This window comes from Pleurodeles waltl, chromosome 8 (genome assembly GCF_031143425.1).
Source record: "Pleurodeles waltl isolate 20211129_DDA chromosome 8, aPleWal1.hap1.20221129, whole genome shotgun sequence".
Taxonomy (NCBI): Eukaryota; Metazoa; Chordata; class Amphibia; order Caudata; family Salamandridae; genus Pleurodeles; species Pleurodeles waltl.
The window spans coordinates 316,450,241-316,472,714 of NC_090447.1; positions in this window are offsets into that span (position 1 = coordinate 316,450,241).

A 22,474-nucleotide genomic window follows, 5' to 3' on the forward strand; every position below is an offset into this window, starting at 1 on the left:
ATTTGCAGAGGCCCAATGCATCTTCCCTCTGGAGTGCTACGCTTGCCGCCTGTGCCCAAACCGTCATGGACTGGGACCAGGCCTCATAACACGGCACCTCAGGTGTCTTCCACCTTTGCGTAGTTGTTGGACATTTTCCCTTTTGCAGGGTCATCTACAATCTTTTTGCCTCCTTCCTCCTATTTTTCCTACCTGTTTTTGTTGGCTTTAGGATTCTGGGCACTTTTACCACTGCTAACCAGTGCTAAAGTGCATATGCTCTCTGTGTAAATTGTATTGTTGATTTGTTTATCCATGATTGGCATATTTGATTTACTAGTAAAGTGCCCTAGAGGTGCCCTGGGCCTGTAAATCAAATGCTGGTTGTGCCACCCACATGAGTAGCCCTTTAAACATGTCTTGGAACTGCCACTGCAGTGTCTGTGTGTGCAGTTTTAACCTGCCAATTCGACTTGGCAAGTGCATCCACTTGCCAGACCAAAACATTCCCTTTTTATACATGTAAGACACCCCTAAGGTAGGCCCTAGGTAGCCCCATGGGCAGGGTGCAGTGTATGTTAAAAGTGGGGCATGTACTTATGTGTTTTACATCTCCTGACAGAGAAATACTGCCAAATTCGTTATCCCTGTTGCAAGGCCTATCTCTCTCATAGGTTAACATGGGGCTGACTTTAAATGTTATTAAAGCACAGATTCCCTTGTGGGAGCAGATAGACATGTGGAGTTTGGGGTCTCTAAACTCACAATTTAAAAATACATCTTTTGGTGAAGTTGGTTTTTAGATTGTGTGTTTGAAAATGCCACATTTAGAAAGTAGGCATTTTCTTGCTTAAACCATTCTGTGACTCTGCTTGTTTGTGGATTTCCTGCTAGATCAATTTGACAGTTGGGCTGTTTGCACCTCTCTCTAGCCAGTGACACAAAGGGAGCTGGGGTGTAGCCTGCATATCCTGATGGGCCATCCAGGCTAAGGGGAGTCAAGGGGTGGTCACTTACACCTGAAAGGCTGTGCCTGCCCTCACACAATGCAGTCTCCAACTCCCTGGTGTGTGTCTGGGGCCTGGCCTGGGCAAGGCAGGATCTTAAAAACAACAGAGACTTCCCTTTGAAGTACACCTACTTCAAAGGCAGAAATGGGTATAAGAAAAGCACCCAAAACCCCTGAAAAATCAGATAACTTCTGGAATCAAGAGGAACCTCAGCCAAGGAGAAGAGCTGAAGAAACGAAGAGAAGTGCTGCCCCTGCTTGTGACTGTGCTTTGTTGGGCTATCCTGCAGTGGCTGCTTCTGCCTGTGAAATGGGACAAAGACTGGACTTTGTTGTGCATTCCTGCTTGAGAAGAATCTCCAAGGGCTTGAACTGAGCTTGCATCCTGCTCTTGAAGTCTCAGGGCCATCAAAGACTTCCCTGCCAGCGCCTGGACTCTCTGCTGAGACTCCTGCCCTGCCAAGTGGTGCCCTATCCAGTTCCGGGGCCCTTGAAAGGTGAAGTTGGCAGACAAGTACTGAAAATCCACAGAGACCGCAGTGCGGGGACATTTTCGACGCACCTTCTGTGACGCGGCTGATAAATTATGCTCCTCTGGCTTCGCTGCTGAAATCAACACTCCACCTGCATTGCGGGTGGAGGACCGACACAACGCGGCTGGAGAAACGACGCGCAACACCCGCTAATGGAGGCTGATAACGACGCAAACCCAACGCATCATGGTTTTCTGATACCGTGTGACCAGATTTTCAACACAACATCATTGGGCATGGAAAATCAACGCAAAGCCCACCCGGACCCGAGGTGCCCATCCGGATCGACGCATCGCTTTCTTGCGGGAGAGAAGAAACGATCCACTCCTGCAATAACGCTATGTGGATTGCATGCCATCTAAGATAGGAGTAAATGGCATACCGTCTATGGGGCGTATGGATGCCCCACACATTCCAGGTCAGTATTTAAGTGGAAGCCATATATGATTTGGAACCATACGATCGTGAACCTGGACCTCCCCCTAACTAGTGTCATAAACAAGAGTAATAGATTATCAGTTATCTCAATCACACTATAGCAGATAATGTTGGTGTTTACACAAATTGACTGGAGAAAACATTGGAAGCATAGAGTGCAACATGTAACCAATAACAGGTTAGATACACTAAGAGCGGTGCACATTAACCAGTGGCTGCCCAAGCCTACAACAACGTTTACTTTGAAGGGGGGGTGATGATGTTGCAGAAAGGGACTAGTACAGACTGGTCTTATATGTCAAGAGAGAGTGTACGAGAGAAAGAAATTACCCCTAGTGAGCCTTGGGTAGTCTATCGGCAGCACCCTAGCCAGTTATTGCTTACAAACCCAAGTGCGGACCTGATCTGGGATTCTAGATTATAGTGTCTGCCGCCTGCGGGGTGACATTCGTTGGATGCAAGGAGTCATTTCTAGAGGGCCACGTTGCAACGGAGCTCTCCTCATCAGATGCCTGTAGCTTTTCCACCTCCGGGCTTGAGCAGTGAGGTGTGGCCGCAAGCGCAGCAGCTTCTCGGAGTCTTCGATTAACTGCCAGAAAAGATCCCTTATGTCATTGGACCGCTAGTGTGTAATATGGTAAGAACATACCTTTTGCATTTTTGGCCTGTACCTCAGAGAGTACTCTGGTTTGTCTCAGCACTGGGTCTCTTTCCAGGAAATGAAGAAAACTAATCTCCATGGGTCTGGTGTACATTCCGGGTGTGGGGCTACGTGTGGGACCCTATGGGCTCTTGCAATAGATAAAAAACTTGACAGGGAATCTGCAGGGAGCAGTCCACGCAGCCAGGATTCTACATATTGTACTGCATTTCGGCCCTCAGTACCCTCTGGGGTCCCACTTCACGAATATTATTCCTGCGGGACCTTCCTTCCTCATCCTCAATGCACGATTCCAAACCTTGGACTCAGTCAGTAAGCGCTTGTAGTGATGTGTTCCTAGTATGGAGTTGCGATTGCAGTGAGCCTATTGCTTGTTCTGCCGTGTTTACTTTGGTAGCAAGTTTCCAGTGGTCTTCGTGTAACAGACTCAGATGTCACAGTGCCTATTTTAGATTCTAAGGAGGATGTAGTGTGTTCAATGGCTGATAGCACTTCATCTATTTTCGCCTCCAAGGAAGTCTGGTGCACCCCCTAGTCCTGCGAGCCCTGCTGCGCCATCGATATCAAGGGTGTCGCCTGTCCACAAGGAGTCATCTGGTTATCAGTCGTCTGAGTTTTCCCCATCTTGAATAATTTCTTACCACCCCCCCCAGCAGCTGCTCAGTGCCTAGCCACCCAGTAGTGCGGTGCCTATCCTCACAGCCTGCCGAATGTCCGTGTGGTGCACCAGGCACTCCAGCACTTTGGCCTCAGCGCCCAAGGTGGTCATAGGTCTAGCTCCATGAGGTCCCCTCCACAGCTATCACTTGTGCCCCACTTCCCAGGCACACAGTGCAGATCCACACGGCCAGGGCCCTCACAGAGTCAAAGTGTCTCTCCAAATTGCCCTGCGTCTCTGGCAGAATCCGGTGATCACGTTGTCTATGGCGCGGTCCTTCAGAGGGCATACAGCGAGCGCGACCTCAACTCTACAGGCTTCCCGAACTTCCCCACCACACACCTCACACTTCAGGCGGATTCACGGCCTCAGGCCCCAATGCTGCTGACTCCCTGCTGCTCACTGGCACTCGCTTTCTGTCCCCTCCTCACCTCAGACTGGTCAAGCGATCCTTCACCGATCAGTGGCGGGCAGAGCAACTTCCACGCATGCAGCTCTTTCTGGCGTGCGATTGTGACTTTCACCATCGCAGACTGTTTGACTCCTGCCTGATGGTCCTGGATGTCGTTTCAGCGGTTCAGGTCCCAATATGAGCGTCACTCGCCATCCCTGCAGCTTTGCTCAGCAAGGCTGCAGACCTCAGCTGGCTGCTAACTTCATGCATGTTCTCTTGATCGCTTGGGCTGCTGTGCGATCTCCAGCTGTTTCATGGCTACAGGGGATCATTTTTCCGCACTGGTCAGCTGTTGCACTGTGTAATTGTGGCAGAGAATGTGGTGGCTTATTAGAGCTGATTTAGATTGCATCTGCCATATTGCCCCCGTGGCCACGCCCCTCATAATATGATCCTCTCTTTAGTCTTACTGATTCCTAAATGACCCTGCGGTATCATACATCATTCAAATTTTCTTAGACACTCAGGAGAGGAATCAATTTTGTACCTCTCTAGACCAGAACTTGTTGAAACCACAGTTCATTTCTCACTTCCCAAAACTTCTTACATTCTGAAACAGTCTCACCTTTGGTCTTCCGTTCTTCATTGATCAATCTAGAAAGTTCTTTCACATTTGCATCCTTAATGGCCCCAGTTCTCCATTCATCTTCATCAATCACCAATAATCTCACTAATAATTTCTAACACACTGAAATCCTCCAAGTCCCAAACATCCTAACAGATATAATCCACAGATTGTGAACCTGAAATCACCACCCTTGAGAGATAATCTGCAACCCCATTCTGAGCACCCGAGATATTCTTCACTACAAAAGTTGAACTCTTGCAAAGACATGATCTATTTACAGGTTCTATGTGAGATGGCATCAATCTCTTTTTTGTCAAATACATCCTGGAGATGCTTGTGACTCATCCTGACCTCAAAACTGCTTCCCCACAAATCATTTTGAGTTTCCTATTTTTTAATGGATATTGAGGGCATCCCTCTCAATTACTAAATGCCTGTTTTCAGGGTCTGTCAAACTATGGGAAACAAACATTATAGTTCCCTTGCTGTCACTGTCACCTTATTTTAAAACATCTCCTAATCCCTTAAAGCTTGCATCAGTGATTAGATACAATCGCCCATTTAGAGCAAACTCTATAAAGCCGGGGCATTGCCAAGAGCCCTCTTTATGGCCATAAATTTCACATCACAAGCATCAGTCGATAAAAAGGGACACACCATTTTCAGAAGCTGCCTCATGCAGAAGGTGTGACCAGCAAAATGTAGAACAAATGTATTTTAATACTCAGCCATCCCAAGAAACTTTATCAACTCATCTTTGTTTTCAGGAACCGCCAAGTAGTTCTCACCAATTAATTTTTTAGCCTTATGCTATTGCTACTTAAACAATGACCTAAGTAAGTAATCTCTTTACAAAGTAGCCTAAATTTTAATTCCCCGAGAGTGAGGCAATCTAAATCTGGTAAGTACCTCCCTCAGCCTACTTTCATGTTACTGAAGAGATGTTTCATTTATCAATACATCATCCTAATATATTGTAACACCAGGTATGTCATGCAACACATTTACCATAGCTCTCTAAAAGGCAGAGGCCTCAGCAATTAGCCCAAACATCATCCTTTTGAACCTGTAAATACCAAAAGGAGTGATGAAAGCAGTAAGATCCTTTGATTGTCATCAAGACGGATCTAATGGTACGCAGACCTGAGATCCAATGTGGAAAACACACTTGCACCACTAATCTGAGACAACATATCAGATATTTTAGGCAGGGATACCTATCAACCACACCCGACTTGTTCAGGGCTTTCATATCCAAACATAATCTTACATTACCAGAGGCTTTCCATGCCAAAACAACAGGGGCAACCCAATCAGAAGCTTCCACCTGCCCCTTCCAATTTCAATTTTCCCAGCTCAGATAACATGGGTTGTCTCCCAGCAATGGGAACCACACCCACCTTGCAAGCAACAGGGCAAGCAGCATCTTTTAAATTTATACTGTGGGGGCACCTAGTTAAACATCCTAACATGTACAGGAAAATCTTTACGCTTATTGTTTACAGATTATTTCAGATAAGAATCGCAAACTGGCTTAACAGGAAGCACATCCTTCAAAATTATAAGAGGCACACTGTTGGGATCAAGCATCAAATGTACTGCCTTGTGGTGTAACTGATGATACTGTCCCTTTTGCATAAGACGCATATCTTTACAGCAGTTACTCTGTCCTTGTGTTCTTTCTGTCCCAGAAAGTAACTTGCCAACTTTATTGGTTGACTAACATACGTAAAAGGTTTGATATTTGGTTTCAACAACTTGACATTGTCCTTCAGCACACCTTCAAAGAAGGCTTTAGGAATAAGAGAGATTTGTGCTGAGAATCAAACAGTGAGTTCGGGAAGATGATCAAATACTTCTTGGTCTTCTGGACTCAAACAATGAAGAAGCAAAGAAGTCTTGCTGTCTGCACTAAGGGTATTACCGAACATGTTGGCATAATACCCAAATACCTTTTTCCACTTAGCCCACTTGATGCTAGGATCACCAGGTGAGACAAAGAAAAATCGTGGACTGTATAATTCTGCATTTTAAGTTTGTAGTGTTCCACAAAAGAAGCCCAACACACTGATACAAACATGCAAAATACACTTATACCCCAAAACTAAAAAAATAGTTATGTCCAGCACTTGACTTGGTACCAAAATCATTCACAGTAAAATCAATAGCCACTGGTGCCCAACTAGACAACCTAGCAGCCCGTCAGAACACAGTCACACAAAAGAAGCCCACAACAATACATGTACTTTGTAAAAAATGATTTCAAAAGTAGATAATGTGAGTCGAACCTCCGGATAGTGTGTATAAATCCTGGCATATAGCAAGATTTCCACCTTACAGATGTGTTCCCACAATGAGAGCACCTTCCTTACTGGAGAAATCCCAAGTCAAAAGTGATCCCACAACAAGAGAATCTTTCTTACTGAAGCAATCTCAAGTCAAAATGGAGTCCAGTGAGTTATTCACCTGGTAGCTGCCAAAGGGTATGGTGGGTAACACACATAAATGACACCCAATACTCAATAGACGTCATAAATGCCTTTTTCCCAACAATGCAGGGGACACTAATGGGCTTTCCGCTAGCGAGAGATGGGAGAGGGCCTCTCAAAGCAGAACAAGGTACATGAGAAGGCTAGACTGACCATCTCATGAAAGCAACTTGCATACCCCTCGTGTGTCCGTAAGGGACAAACAGGCACAAGAGCAGAAGACTGATCTGCAAGGAATGGCAACCCTTGACAAACCGGACCGTTGCCTTTTGCATGGTCACCAAAGGTGTACCTAACAAGTAACATGAAGATCAAAATTTTTTAAAACAAAATTAATACTAATAATGATAACAAGTGGGATGAATCTTACACAGAGGAACTACATTGGTACATCATCATCAGTAGTTTAAGAACATACACAATGTCCCGTAGGAGGTAAATCACTGAATTAGGCATTGATCCACCTAAAAATGAAGGAACTTGCCTTCCACAACTTTGGTGGCAGAGTGCAACACCCAACAAATATACAGGCATTACCAGGTGCATACAGAGATGATCCGTACAAGTGAGCAGGAAATTTGGAGTACATGTTGGGGTGTTTATGACTAGATTAGACTTCAATCATCTTCGCCACCAGTGTGAAGAAAAGCTGTTACACCATTTATCTGTTTCTTCAGTATTTATTGTACTGGAAATCCTGGTAAACACCTCATTCACACAACAGCTGCTACCTCCCAGCTGTATAGGCTTTAACTGTCATTACATTCCTCCCCTCCAAGAAAGTTCCAAATCCCAGCATTCCTTAAGCATCTTAGAATCCACAGCTTCTTAGTAAAGCCCCCCACACAGATGGAATTTCAGATCAGTAACTGTGAATAATGGGGGTGTTTTTCAGTAAGGGGTCCTCAGTGACATCAAATTGACAACAAATACGGAGCTTAAGTTGTCTTTGATGTCACTCAGAAACCTGAGATGAATAACATCCCCATTATTAATTCTTTACCTATCTATAATTTTTTATTTTGAGTGGATCCTCAAATTATCTGCCCATTCCTTCTCTGTTAAGCAACGGCAGATAAGTAATGAAGGCGCCCTAAATAACATGGCCTCTCCTGACTGAACCAAAGATAAAAATAACATACATGGCCTCTCACTCATCACCACCACCCTCTGAGCTTTCCTTTCTCCTGCCCATAAGAAGTGCTTCTTTCAGATGTACATCATAGCAGAGAGTCACACTAACCGGCTCTCAGACAGCCATGTTACAGCAGCCTGGAATCCCTTTCTGAGGTTCCAACAGTGGATAACAAATTGTGTTGCCCACTGTTGTTACGCCACTGCAGCGAATAACCAGATTTAGAATTAGGTAGTCCAGCTTGTTGTACTCATTGAAAGCCCCACATAACAAACCGGTTTGTACATAAAAATTAAAGATATTTGGTGGATGTATTTATACCTCTGGGACAAAATAAATAATGTGCATTTCAGTGGGAAATATTTTTGCTGAACAGTTAGATTTTCAGTGACATGCATTAAATAATGGACATGTTCGCTCACATAGTAAAAACAGACTGCTACTTTTCATGTTTGTGTCCCGCCCATAAACTAAAATGTGTATTTTTAACCATGGAAGATTCTGTTTGAGGTCCTCATTAAATACTGTGCTTTACGAAAAGGGTATGTGTTGACAGCGTGAGGTAAACAAACCATGGATCCCACAGGCCAGTTGCCAGTTTGTGGCAGTAGGTAGTTAGGCTGCGGAGGTCTTTAATTAGATGATTGCTGACCAACTTTGTGAATGTATGCACTTTTGGTTGGCAGTGTTTCCCACAGCCTAGAAGAGATGGAGATCTGTAAACAGAGAGCTGCAGGAAATAATACTAAAACAGAGGGCATTCAAAAGGGTATTTTTGCTATTTATTTAGTTGACAAAAGCCTTGTAACGAGATTTGCTTCAGTCACATGTAGTTTTAGGGAGTAGAGAAGGCGGTGTGGGACCGAATGGCAGAAATTGTGTCCTTTCTGATGTAGTTGGTATGGTACCACATGCAGGTATCTCTTAGTACTGACTATATAATGTGGAACCTCAATTCCGAGTAAACAACATAGCCAGAGAACGTGAAACTCCTTAATACCTTCTGATGAAACTCATTACCCGGTACTTTACCAAATATCATTTCTTTAAATCAAGTATGCCCATGTTTTTGGAGGGAGTATAACTGGGCTGTCGAGCACATTTTGACAGAAAACAAGTGATGTTACAAAAAGTGACACCTTAGAATTTGATGTGAGTACAATGGGTGATACATATTCCACAATGAAAGTAATATTGATAGAATTGAAACAAAGGTCTAATTAAAATAAACTCTCCGCATGATCCAAATAAATTACTAGTATATGCCGGTGTTCAGATTTATTGCAAAATATACATCACCAAGCGGTAACAATCACATTCCAGTAAATGATCAGTTTATTATTAATATTGGGATAGCCCCTCTTAGCCAGGAATAGCAATAGGCGACTGCGTATAAGATCTGCAATAGTCACCCTCAATATGTATCAGCAATATTGAAACATTGAGTGCAGTACTACTGCAGCGTCCCGAGTCACCTTTTCTAATAGTACTGGTGAGGTAATTATACGTCCATGTGGTATTTTTGTCTAATACTGTACTCCCTGAAGGGCAACTAATGCCAATACTACTAGCAATAAGCACTCTTTAAGCGCTGCAGTAGCAGCAGTAGGAACTACTGAGCGTGAGCAGTCCGTGTGGTCCCGCCTGGAAGCTCAGTTAACCTTTTTCTTCCAGTGGTTTGCCCATGTGTGGGGCGGGTGGTCAGGTCTTGAGATTAGCGGTGCGCATGGAGTGCTGATCAGCGGAATGGTGGAGTTCCCACTAACTTTCATGCTTCCTAATGGCAAGAAGAGATGCTGCTGCTGCTGCTGCGGGCTGTGATTCCAGCACAAGGGTGTCTTAATCTTCTCTGAGCTGGAAAAAGTCACAGGAATGTTTTTCCTGTCCTGTGAGTTTTATTTTGCATCCCTTCGAAAGAGTTTAGACTGAACCTGCCTTTTAGCTACAACGGTGTCTTCCAAGCATGCCAGGACCTGTGTGTGTGTGTGGTGGAATGTAAAAGAAATGGTAGATTAGAAAATCTTAGCAAAGTACTGGTTTGTGGACAGTACAGCTCTTCATCTGTAAAAAAAAACAAAAAACGTAAGTGCAAAAGTTCAACTTTTCTGGGGAGCCTATCAATGGTGCTGCTGGGATTTTCAAAATACCAAATGTTAGAAATTGGGTTATTAATTGTGAAGCATGTAAGTCTTTCACGAGTAATAATTCTGCAACTTCCGTTTACTGCTCCTTTGTAGCACTTGACTCTCTCAGGGTAGCAAAGCACCGCAGTTCAAAGCCTACTCAGGGGAGATGGTGTGGGCAAGCACCCCCATTTTACTAGTACCCCAAAACAGCATTGTGTTTTAACTATGGAAAGGAAGTTATTTTATTACACATACTACTAAATACTATATATAAATTACAAATATTGACACTCAGATAGAAATACCTTCGGTGATACTCTCATAACACTTTGCACCTCTAGTGGGTCCTGAACTCCATAATCAAAATACCCTACCTTTCCTAGATGACATATCACAATGTAAAGGGGTGTCATTAACAATAAGGCAGGTCTGCTGGTTTTGTCAGGATGTCACTACATCAGTGAAATCATAAAACCTGTTATAATCCACCATTGCCACACCACTGAAACTCTACCAACATCCAATGCTATTCATTTTAATTTAAAACTTTGCATTGTCAACCATCACTATTGTCAATAAAGCATTATAATGAAAATGGTGTCCCTGAATCTTATTTCTACTTTTACTATGCTGCTTCTACAGCTTTAGGACCAATCAAGAGGGGCCCTGCACTCTAGAGCCCATATGCAAAATCACACACTCCAGGAACATTTTGAAACCATGAAAAAACCTCGCCTCCCCCTGATCGAAGATTTAATCACTTGGTATACAAAATGCTTGTTAAAACATTTCTAGGGTGGCAGCTACACTGCTTGCATCCTCAAATACTTTCTAAATCACTGGTTGTACCCTTCCTGTGTTAATGGAGAAGAAAAGCCATGCACTTATTTGAGCATCACCATAGGATTCAAGGGTGCTCCTTCGACTGGGGATTTTTTTGTGAGCATTTAGCTGCTTCAATTGTTTTTCTTTTTTAATTGCAGCCTCGCACTGCATTCATTTCCAAGACTGTGTGCTCTTGTCCACTCGGGCACCTGAGTACAATACTTTTTTGCAGGCTTTCTGTGTTCTGTCTCCACCCGTGATCAAAGCTGGCAGGGGAATAAGATGCTAGGTGCCTCACACTCCCCCCCCCAAGTCACAGGGAGCAGGGGCAGGCAACCAGCAATGCTCCTGGGGTTGTAGCTCTCCTCTGGAACTCTTTGTTAATGGAGGGCAGTGGTGCTCAGACTTGAGCTCGCTTCTGTACCATGGAATGGGGTCCTCTTTGATGGTGTTTCTCCATGTCAGGCACTGGAGATGGGCTCCCCAGTGGGTGATCTCAGGAATGGGCCCCACATATGCCCTTTCCCAGGGAAATTAAATTAACGAAGATGCACTGGGTAGGCTTGGGTAGGTTGTCAAAGAGTGTTGCATGCTCATTTCCCAGTTTGGTCCCCCCCCATGGGAGAGAGCTTTAGACTGGTTTCTCAGGCCTCATGGGGTCAAATTGCTCCATTGTGGGCTTCTGGAAGTCCTTGTGGCTAGCTCTAGCCACCAGGACTAATTTCTACAGCTTTCCTTGCCTCTAAGAGTTACTTTAGTTGGAGAGCTTGGTTTGCGACTCCTTTTCCAGGCCTGTCCTCTGCCTGGGCTTCTGATGCTCTCTCCTACTTGGGGTTATCTTCCACAGTCCCTACACAGCCAGTAAGACAAACATTCTCCCTAAGGTCCACAGCCTTCTCACTACCTGTAGGGGACCTGTGTGTCAGCAGAGTCAAGGTCTAGTTAGCAGAAATCTCAGGGGGACCATTCAGGGGATTTAAGCAGGTAAATTCCCTAACTGTTCATCAGTGGATATAAGGGACCAGCACTACTGGCCCTGGAGAGACCGATCATAACCCTGGGGGCTAGCAAGATGTAAAGTCTTTCAATCCCACCTTGCAGTGGCATCAGGTAACTTCTCCTTCCAGCTGGACATTCTTTCATGGTTGTTGTACCTAGGTCCAGTGTATTCTCTAGTGTGTCCCCTTTGAGCAGGGATTTTTTGGTGAGGGTGGAAAGTTCTAGAAGCCAAACACCCCGGCCAATACTAGGGTACCACATCATCACTTCCCCCCCTTCAAGTGGTCTATGAAAGATCGTTCCTATGAGCCTCAACTCTACCTCCAGCTGACGCAGCTGTTTATCCCTCCCCACCAATACTTCAAAAGGGGAGCGTCTTCTGTGTTTGTCTCTAGAGATCTGGCCTTCCACCTTTGTTTCCATGGGCTTTGACTTTCCTAGCCCAGTTGCAGTGTGAACATTTAATTAACAGTGGCAGATTTCCTCCCCACCTATTCCGTTTCTAGGAGTGGGGTCAAACACTAGTTACCTATTGTGTAGGGATGCCTTTTATGCTCTTGCTGGCCAGCAGAGTGATTAACTCAGCTTATGAGTGGGGGGATGCAAAGGCATGGAACTTTTAGCGCATTTCCACAGAATTTACAGTGAGTGAGATTCATAGTAAAAGTCCAAAAACTGGGATGCCATTAGCGAAATATCCAGAGTGATGAAATGGGCAGAATCCATTTCCTGCACCAAAGCTGAGTGGTCTTGATTCCAATTCATGCAGCTTTCTTGCACCACCTTACTCTTGCTCTTTCCTTTTCTCTTTCTTGCAGATTCGTTTTAACCTCTGATTTCTCCTTTTGAATTGTTTTTCCATCTTTGTCTTCCTCATTCTTTCACCATTCCTTCCTTCTTCACAATGTCTGATGATGGAAACAAGTAACAGACCGCAAAAATTAGTGCCCCGTGCCTACCACCTTCAACCACTGCCACAAATTAAACATTGGTACCTTATGTTGCACAAGGCTGTTATGACGTAAGTACATCTGTGCTAATGCTGGGCAGTTTTGAAAGAAGTCAAAACTTTTTCCCTTTCTGAAGTATATGAAATATTTATCTTTAAAAGGATTTTAACGATGTCAGAACTTAAGTATTCCTCTTTTTAGGTCTACGTTTTGACAGTGCAGCTGGTAAATGGACCTATTACATACCACAAACATAAACTGGACTTACAGCCCTCTCCTTTTGACCATTGACTTTTTTCAACTGGCTTCTTTAAGCCATTGGCTTGAGTTTTCTCAATCACGTTTTGGCTCAACTCATTGGAGTATTCCTCTCTCACTTTGTGCTATTGGCTGTTTGAGTGTACAATATAAAGATCCACCAAACATTTCTAAACTACCCTCCTTCCCTTTGCATGTTTGTCAGGATGATGGCTTTCATTCAGAAGAGCTAAGGGCATTCACTGATGTAGATATGTGTATATAGAATGAACACTATTTTAAACAGTTAAAATAACAATGTCACTGTACTTTTACTGGCAGCACATATTGCACAGGCCATCAGACCTGCACAGTCTCCAGATTCAAGGTTTGAACCTTTATTCAAAGCACACTAGGTTGTATTTAGTGGCATTTACATGTTCGCTGATTATGGCTAATCAGCACTTAGTTTCAAAGAAAAGCTTCACAAGTCAAAATATTGAAATACTCAAAATCAAAACACACCCTTTTGGTTTGTAGTCACCCTCTAGGACTATGGCCCTCATTACGACCCTGGTGGTCGGTGATAAAGTGGTGGTAATACCTCCAACAGCCTGGCGGTAAGTACCGCCTAATTATGACCATGGCGGTGATAACTTACATAGACAGCCAATGTACCACACCGACCGTCAGGGCAGAAACAACAGACACAACGGCGGTAGCCGCCTACAGCCAGGCGGAAGACAAAGTTCCGCCCACCATATTATGACTACACAAACCGCCACCTTTTCTAGAGCGGTACCAATGCCATCAAAAGGCTGGCGGAAACAGAGAACAGAAGTGAAAGGACTCACCACTGGAGACACAGGGAAGAACCACGACAGCATGGAACCTGAACTGCAAGTTTTCCCGATGAACTTCTACGTCATGCTCCACCACGAACACCAACGCAGAAAACGACAGTGACACACACACGCAAAACACACCCCTACACACACACACCATACACACAATCAGAAGCAGTGCAAAAACAATTCATCCTCGTAAATCACCTGAATAATGCAAGGACAGCAGGAATTGACCAAAGTGATTGTAATCAGATCAACATCAAAAGTAAAAAATCGAATTGGCAATGTGACAGATATGCACAAATGTGCAAAAAAGGGAACTGCCCAGTCCTCAGTTCACAGGGGCCACATGGCCACAGGGCAAAGTCCAAGGCCCCACTCATCCCCTGCACCAATATGGAGGATTCAACGGGCACCCCTTCTTCGTTGGGAGGCCATCCCCAGCTGGGCCTCCATGGTCTTCCGTGTCCAGCATCTCAGGTCCTCCCACCATTTCCAGTGGGTGCTCTGCCTGCCATAGACCCCCAGGGCCCACACCCCTACACCTCCTTGGCGATGGCATGCCCTATACCCTTCTTTTGATGGGCGCTGACCTGCAGAGGCAATACAGACAGGACAACACCATTAGACAAACAGTCCAGCCAGTAACACAAATGGCCCACCATACCCATTTACAGCACTATCGGCACACACAGAGCCCAGCACTCAAAATGTACCCAGCCAGGGGGATATCCCTCCCCCCTTACACGATGCCTTCACACACACCCCCATACATTAATTCCACATGCATCGTACCCACAGTGTACTCACCTGTTGATCTGGAGGCCCATACAGCAGTCCGTACTGGGGTAGGACCCCATCCAACAGTCTCTCCAACTCCTCAGAAGTGAAGGCTGGGGCACTTTACCCGGTCACACGGGCCATGGTAGGTTCTAGACACAGGTCACAGCAGCACATGCAGTGTAGGTCCTCTCTTATGGAAGGTCAGGAAACAAGTGACCACCGGCGTAGATCACCATTGGCCACTGTACCCCATAGGGCCCAATAATAACCAATGAGTAATTGCACTGTGGTTCCCGATCGCCTACCGCCATGGCATACAACATCAGCGGCATTACCTCACTTCAACCTGTCCCTCCACACAGGACAGGCGGATGCCATTTCAAGGGGGGCAGGCCTATGGAGTAATGCTGCATCACAGGAGAAATAGGCACATACAGGACAAATCACACTGACCCATGACATGTTTACAAATTGCAGACTACTGTTCAAATTGAGACAGCCTACTCACTCTTTTGTCCCTTAGATTCCCACCGCTGCGGATGAATAGGAGATGGAGACATACCCCCGTGTACAGACCCCTGGTGGACTTGGCTACATTGGAGGACAGGGACATAATACTCACCTATAGACTGGATAGGGCCATAATCACTGAACTGTGTGCCCAATTGGAGTCTGACCTGAAATCTGCTCTTGTGCAGGTGCTATTAGTGCTCCATTTCCTGGCAACTGGTTCTTTCCAAGTGACAGTGGGCTTGGCAGCAGGAATGTTACAGCCAATGTTCTCAATAGTGCTGACAATGGTGTTGTCTGCCTTGATAAAACACATGTGCAGCTACATTGCATTCCCCCAGGCGGAGGATTTGGCCACTGTGAAGGCAGAGTTTTATGCAATGAGACATATACCCAATATAATTGGGACGATTGACGGAACACATATTGCATTTGTTCCCCCCTGGCAGAATGAACAGGTGTTCAGGAACCGTAAGAGTTTCCACTCTATGAATATGCAGATGGTGTGCTTGGCGGACCAGTATATCTCCCACGTCAATGATAAGTATCCTGGGTCGGTGCATGATGCCTTTGTCCTGAGGAATAGCACCATCCCAAATGTGATGGCCCAACTACAGAGGCACATGGTGTGGCTAATAGGTGAGCCCTGGTTCCCACCCAATATATGTTGGTGTTTGCCTGTGGTGTGGGCCTTGTAGGATAGTGTGTGGCTAAATGTTGTCCCTCAATATTTGCAGGTGACTCTGGTTACCCAAACCTATCATGGCAGCTGACCCCTGTGAGGAATGCCAGGGCAAGGGCATTAGAACACTATAATGGGGCACATGGGCGAACCAAAAGGATAATAGAGAGAAGCTTTGCTTCCTGAAGGCCAGGTTCTGAAGCCTCCATCTAACAGGTGGATCGCTGTGCTACTCACCCAAGATGGTCTGCCAGATATTAGTAGAATGCTGCATGTTGCACAACCTGGCCCTCAGGTGCCATGTCCCTTTTCTGCAGGAGGAGGAGAATGGAGATGCCCCTGTGGCAGCAGTGGACCCTGAGGACAGTGAAGATGAGAAGGCAGAGGATGAGGATGAGGACAACAGATCATCTGTAATCCGTCAGTACTTCCAATAACACACAGGTGAGACAATGTAATATCACATTTCAACTTTGGTTGTATTCTGTGTGGCATTGGCATGCTAGTATTTCCCACTTCTATGGCCACTTACTGTTCCCTCTGGCTATTCATTTTGCAGATGTTGGTGATTTGACACATACTCCTGATGTGATCACAACAGCCAGCTACAGGTCATTAATTCAATCTTCATTTTATGTACATTTCATTTACAATGGTTGTGCCTGTTTAAATCAATACATATTTGAAATGCTTGGCATACTTGAAATCTAGTGTTATCAAAGGGTGTTTATTGAAGTGCTAATATCTATAGGGGAAGGTGCAATGGGATGGGGTGATAATGGAGGAAAGTCCAGGGTATTGTTCCAGTCTGTTTGTAGCACAGGTGCATTGTCCAAGGGGACATAGGAAGGCAAGCAATGGCAGTTCACGGTGGACAGGGTGACTGAGTGAGACACAAGGGGGACAATCAGGATCAAATCAAACCATTGACATTTATAAAGCGCGCTACTCACCCGTGCGGGTCTCAAGGCGCTAGGAGAAAAGGGGGGGTTATCGCTGCTCGAACAGCCAGGTCTTTAGGAGTCTCCGGAAAGCGGAGTGGTCCTGGGTGGTCCTGAGGCTGGTGGGGAGGGAGTTCCAGGTCTTGGCCGCCAGGAAGGAGAAAGATCTCCCACCCGCCGTGGAGCCAGCAATGCGAGGGACAGCAGCGAGTGCGAGGCCAGAGGAGCGGAGGAGGCGGGTGGGGACGTAGAAGCTGAGGCGTCTGTTGAGGTATTCCGGTCCCTTGTCGTGGAGGGCTTTGTGTGAGTGGGTGAGAAGTCGGAAGGTGATCCTTTTGCTGACTGGGAGCCAATGCAGGTGTCTCAGGTGTGCGGAGATGTGGCTGCTGCGGGGTACGTCGAGGATGAGGCGGGCCGAGGCGTTTTGAATGCGTTGCAGGCGATTTTGGAGTTTGGCTGTGGTCCCGGCGTAGAGGGTGTTGCCGTAGTCCAGGCGGCTCGTGACGAGGGCGTGGGTCACGGTTTTTCTGGTGTCGGCGGGGATCCAGCGGAAGATCTTGCGGAGCATGCGGAGGGTGAGGAAGCAGGCGGAGGACACAGCGTTGACTTGCTTGGTCATGGTGAGAAGAGGGTCCAAGATGAAGCCGAGGTTGCGGGCGTGGTCTGTGGGGGTCGGTGCGGTGCCGAGGGCCGTGGGCCACCAGGAGTCGTCCCAGGCGGACGAGGTTTTGCCGAGGATGAGGACTTCCGTTTTTTCAGAGTTCAGCTTTAGGCGGCTGAGCCTCATCCAATCTGCGACGTCCTTCATACCCTCTTGTAGGTTGGTCTTGGCGCTGGCGGGGTCCTTGGTGAGTCTCATTTCCTGGCGGTGGTATTGGCAAGTGTCTCTGGCTTCTGTCTGGATCGCAGGGAATCTTTGCGGGGTAGTTCACCTTCTGCAGTGGGAGGGGTGCTGGTGGCCTGTGAGTCCTGTGGTGGGGCCTCCTGGCCACTAGTGGCAGCGGAAGTGGAAGGCTGTTCAGATGACTGGCTAGTGGCAGGGGCCCGCTGGTGTGAGACTGCCTCCCTCATAATGTTAGCCATGTCTGCCAGCACCCCTGCTATGGAGATCAGGGTATTGCTGATGGCCTGCAAGTCCTCCCTGATCCCCTGGTACTGTCCGTCCTGCAGCCACCTGTTCTCCTGCACGTTGTCTAGGATCTGGCCCATCGTGTCCTGGGAATGTTGATAGGCTCCCAGGATATCGGAGAGTGTCTCCTGGAGAGTTGGTTCCCTAGTCCTGTCCTCCCCCTGCCGTACAGCACTCCTCCCAGTGTCCCTGTTGGCCTGTGCCTCTGTCCCCTGAACAGTGTGTCCACTGCCACTGACACCAGGTCCCTGATTGTCTTGGGTGTGAGGTGTTACCTGGGGTCCCTGTAGAGGTGGGCACACTGCTGATTGACGTGTCCTAGGGACAGAGGTATGGGTACGCAGGGTGTGTGTGTGTTGTTGTTTCCTGATGGGGAAGGCCCTGTGGTGGTCTCTGACTGGGCTTAGGTAACCGGCTGCCAGTGGACCCTGATGGGTAGGTAGATCGTCCAGATCCTGAAGTCCAGAGTTAGTGTCATCACTGTGGGCCTCTTCTGTTGGGGGAATGGATAGGGCTGGCACCTCCTCTCCGGTGACATTGGCTGGGGTACCTGTGGGGATGTAAATGTTGTGTAATGGTTGATGTGTATGACATATTGTACATCCCTAGCTTCCCCTCTATGGTTGTTGTTGCCCTGCCAGCTTTTACTTGTGTATGTTGGTATATGGTGGGATTGTTCGTTCTCTATGCTGTGCATGCTTTAGTGATGAGTGTCCATGCAGGGCTGTGAGGGGTGTCAATGCATTGGTATGGCATGCAGGGCTTGGCATTGGGATTAGTGAGATGTGATGGTGGGGTGTGTGGGATGTAGTGGAGTGATGGGAGTGAGGGTGAGGGTATGTGATGGATGCAGGTAGGAGGGTGATAATTGTTAAAAGTTGACTTACCAGTGTCGAGTCCTCCTCCGACTCTGGCCAGGCACTCAGGATCCAGTATTGCCAAGACTTGATCCTCCCATGCTGTGAGGTGGGGGTCCACCGCCAGTCCTCTGGATAGCGAGCTGGAATCTTGCTGCTAATGAACGTACCTTCCCCAGTAGGTCACTCCACCTCTTCCTGATGTCGGCCCTTGTTCTGAGGTGCTGTCCCACGGCGTTTACCCTGTCCATGATTCTCCGCCATAGCTCCGTCTTCCTGGCTATTGATATCTGCTGCACCTGTGCTCCAAATAGCTGTGGCTCTACCCTGACAATTTCCTCCTCCATGACCCTTAATTCCTCCTCAGTGAAACGGGGGTGCCTTTGTGGTGCCATGGGTGTTTTGTGATGTGTGTTGGTGAGGGTGTGTAGGGTAATGTGTTGGGGTGTGGGGGGTGGGGTGTGTGAGGGATGTATGTGGTGTGCGTATGTAGTTGTGTCAGTGGTCTTGGTGTGAGTCTTGTTGCAATTAATTGTATTTGTAAGGGGTTGTGGGTAATGTGGGTGTGTGTTTTATAGTGGTGTGGGTGTGGTGTGTGTATGGGTGTCAGGTGTGTGCTGTTTGAATTGTCCAATGTGATTTTGTTTTGTATGTTGGTGTCCATTGTGAGCGCGGCAGTGTGTACAGCCAATGGTTTACTGGCGTTGAATGTCCGCTGTGGTGATTCATGGGTCATAATATGGTGGCCGTAACGGTGTGGGTTTTGATAACCCCACTTTTGCCCTGACCTTTGGTCTGGTGGATTTTTGTATGTGGCTGTATTCTGTCAGATTGGTGTGTGTGTGTGTGTCATAATATGGTGAACGGATATCCGCCACCGCAGCGGTAAGTTGGCGGCTGTCAGCGTGGCGGTAAGTAGGATTTACCGCCAGGGTCATAATGAGGGCCTAAGTCTTCAATTGAACATTAACACCCCAGTGCCACAGGACCCCAGGGCATTCCTTTGTAGTTCATGAAGAAATCAACCTCACTTAACTTGGGAGGCCATTGGGCCATAACATGCAGGACCACCATAGACACTGGTTTTGGAAGTGGTTGGTATGTTTACAAATAGGTCCATAAAAAACCCATAAAAGTAGCCTGACAAAAATTACCTCATAACGTATGCTTAAATGGCAAACCAATGCCTAGGATTATTAAACCTTCCCTTGCCTCTGAAGTAACCCTACAGACAGGATGACCACACAGCCTTCTCTGGGATAGAACAACCACACATTTTCAGACCTGGTGACTTGACCTACAGGCTTCATCTCCACTGTGACCCTATGATCTTTTCTGTATATTTCAGGCAATGATAACAAGCCTACCCCTTCTGTACAAGATTCAATTGCCAAAACATGTGGTCCCAAATTTACTAAAAAGCATGCAAGGTAGCACTGCAAATAAATTGCTGCACTGTGTTGCATGAATGGGAGAAAGCAGAACAGCACCACATCTAAAGAGATATGGTGCTGGTCTGCTCTCCTTCTGTACTGGGTCACTTTTGGCCGCCATGCCCCAGTGCAGACACCCATGCACCATAGTGCCATGTGGTCAGTAAAGTTTTTGTACAGGAAGAACACCAAGCCTTAAGGCATTTCCAACTTTATGTGTGTTATGCAGCACATATGCAAAGTAGGAAGATTATTTGTAGATAGGGATTTGCATCAAAACTCATGGGTGGTTGCATAGGAATGCCCACGCACCACCCATAGAACAATACCCCTTTGACCCAGAGGGAATCTTTCTTTAGGACCATGTAGTTACATTAAAATGTCTTCCGGTATTTATACAGACTTCAGCATCTCTTTGATGCTTGTCTACGTCACTATGGAGTAAAGTACCCAAAAGCATGTGCTGGAGGGAGTTAGTTTCACTTATCCTTCCATTTACTCAACATTCATTGACACAACATACAAAGGGGTGCCCTGTAAAACAAAAAAGGCCAATAGTAGATCTTATATGAGATACACAGTAAATAACAACTCTACCACATTCTGTTATGTGATACAAAGCTATGAGAACCCCCATAGGGCTAAACACCCACATTTCCAATGCCTATATTACGACAAAACTTTCCTTCAGGACCTTAGTATCAGTTTATACAATGCATTTCATAGAGTACTTGAAGTGCTTCCATTACCAATCATACAGTGCTTCACTTAACTACTCACCTGATAATACTCATTGTCCCAAACATATAAGACCTGATTTTAGAAAAGTGCACTGCACCCAGGGCAGCACCACTTTTCTTGCATCCCTTAGCGGCTCCCTAACGTCACCATGTGTGCGCCGTATCTAGGATACGGCGCACCATGGCGGTAGTCAGGGGACCTAGCATCAAAATGTTTGACGGTAGTTCGGAGCTTTGCAGGATTAGCGTCAAAATGTTGACGCTAAACCTGCAAAGCCCCTTGAGGCCCATTGTAAACAATGATGTGCCTCCTTTTACCACCTGCTCTAAACAGGCGTTAAAAGTGCTGAAAAAAATGATGCAAAGAAATCTCTTAAATTTCTTTGTGCCATTTTTTCACCCCCATTCTCCCCAAATGGGGGAACGCCCCTTTTGCGTACATTTTGCCTGGTGCAGGCATAATCTAGCGGAAAGGTTTACAAAGTGGAGCCATACATGCATTGCACCACTTTGTAAGTGTGGCGCGAGGAAAGGCCGTCTTAGCGTCAAAAAAAGTATTGTGAGACACAACTAAAGTGGCACAAGGCCCTCTTAAGTCGGAGTCATAGATCACAGGAGTTTCCCGATATACATGCATCCTCTCAGGTATACATTTAGGGCCAGATGTAGGTAGTAAAAAAATAGCGATTCGCAATTTGCGAGCATGTGCGACAATTTGCGTGTCGCTAACTGGAATGCAGGTAGAAAGTGCGCAGACAAATTGCGACTCGCACCCGGAGTCGCCCCGCAGATAGCGAGTCCGCTGTTTGCAGGGTCGCTTTTTGCGACCACGCAAAAAACGGACTCGCAATTTGCGAGTGGGTGTCGCAAATTGCGACTGTGCTGAAAATTGAAAGCAGGTGCTGCAGAACACTCCAGAAACCACTCCAGAACACTCAGGAAAACATTTCCTGGCACATGATGATGACATCACAGCCAGGAAGTTTACAAATACACCTGGGAGGAGGGAGGACCACACCCTTTTTAACTGCAGCACAGCTAACAGAGCACCAGCAACCAGGAAGAGAAAGCTCAAGTTTGCAGAGAAGGAGCTGGAGGTGCTAACGGATGAGTGCTGTCAGCACCATGATGAGCTGTTTGGAAAGGCAGCCCTCAATGTGCCAGACTCTGACAAAAACGAATTTGGCAGGAAATACAGGAGAAGGTAAACTCCCTGGGGGTCAGCCACAGGAGTGTGGACGAACTAAAGAAGAGGTGGTACGATCTCCACTCCCGGACCAAGGAGAGGGTGGCAGAAAGGCTCCGGGAGATGAGAGGCACAGGAGGGGGACCATCTACCATACCACCACCCACACCTCTGGAGGAAAGGGTTGAGGAGACCCTGGAGCCGGAGGCTGTTACTGGATTTGGAGAACTGGACCGGTGAGTACCATGTGATATGCCTGTTCCCCCATCAATGCCATACCCCCACCCACCATGTACACAGGGGC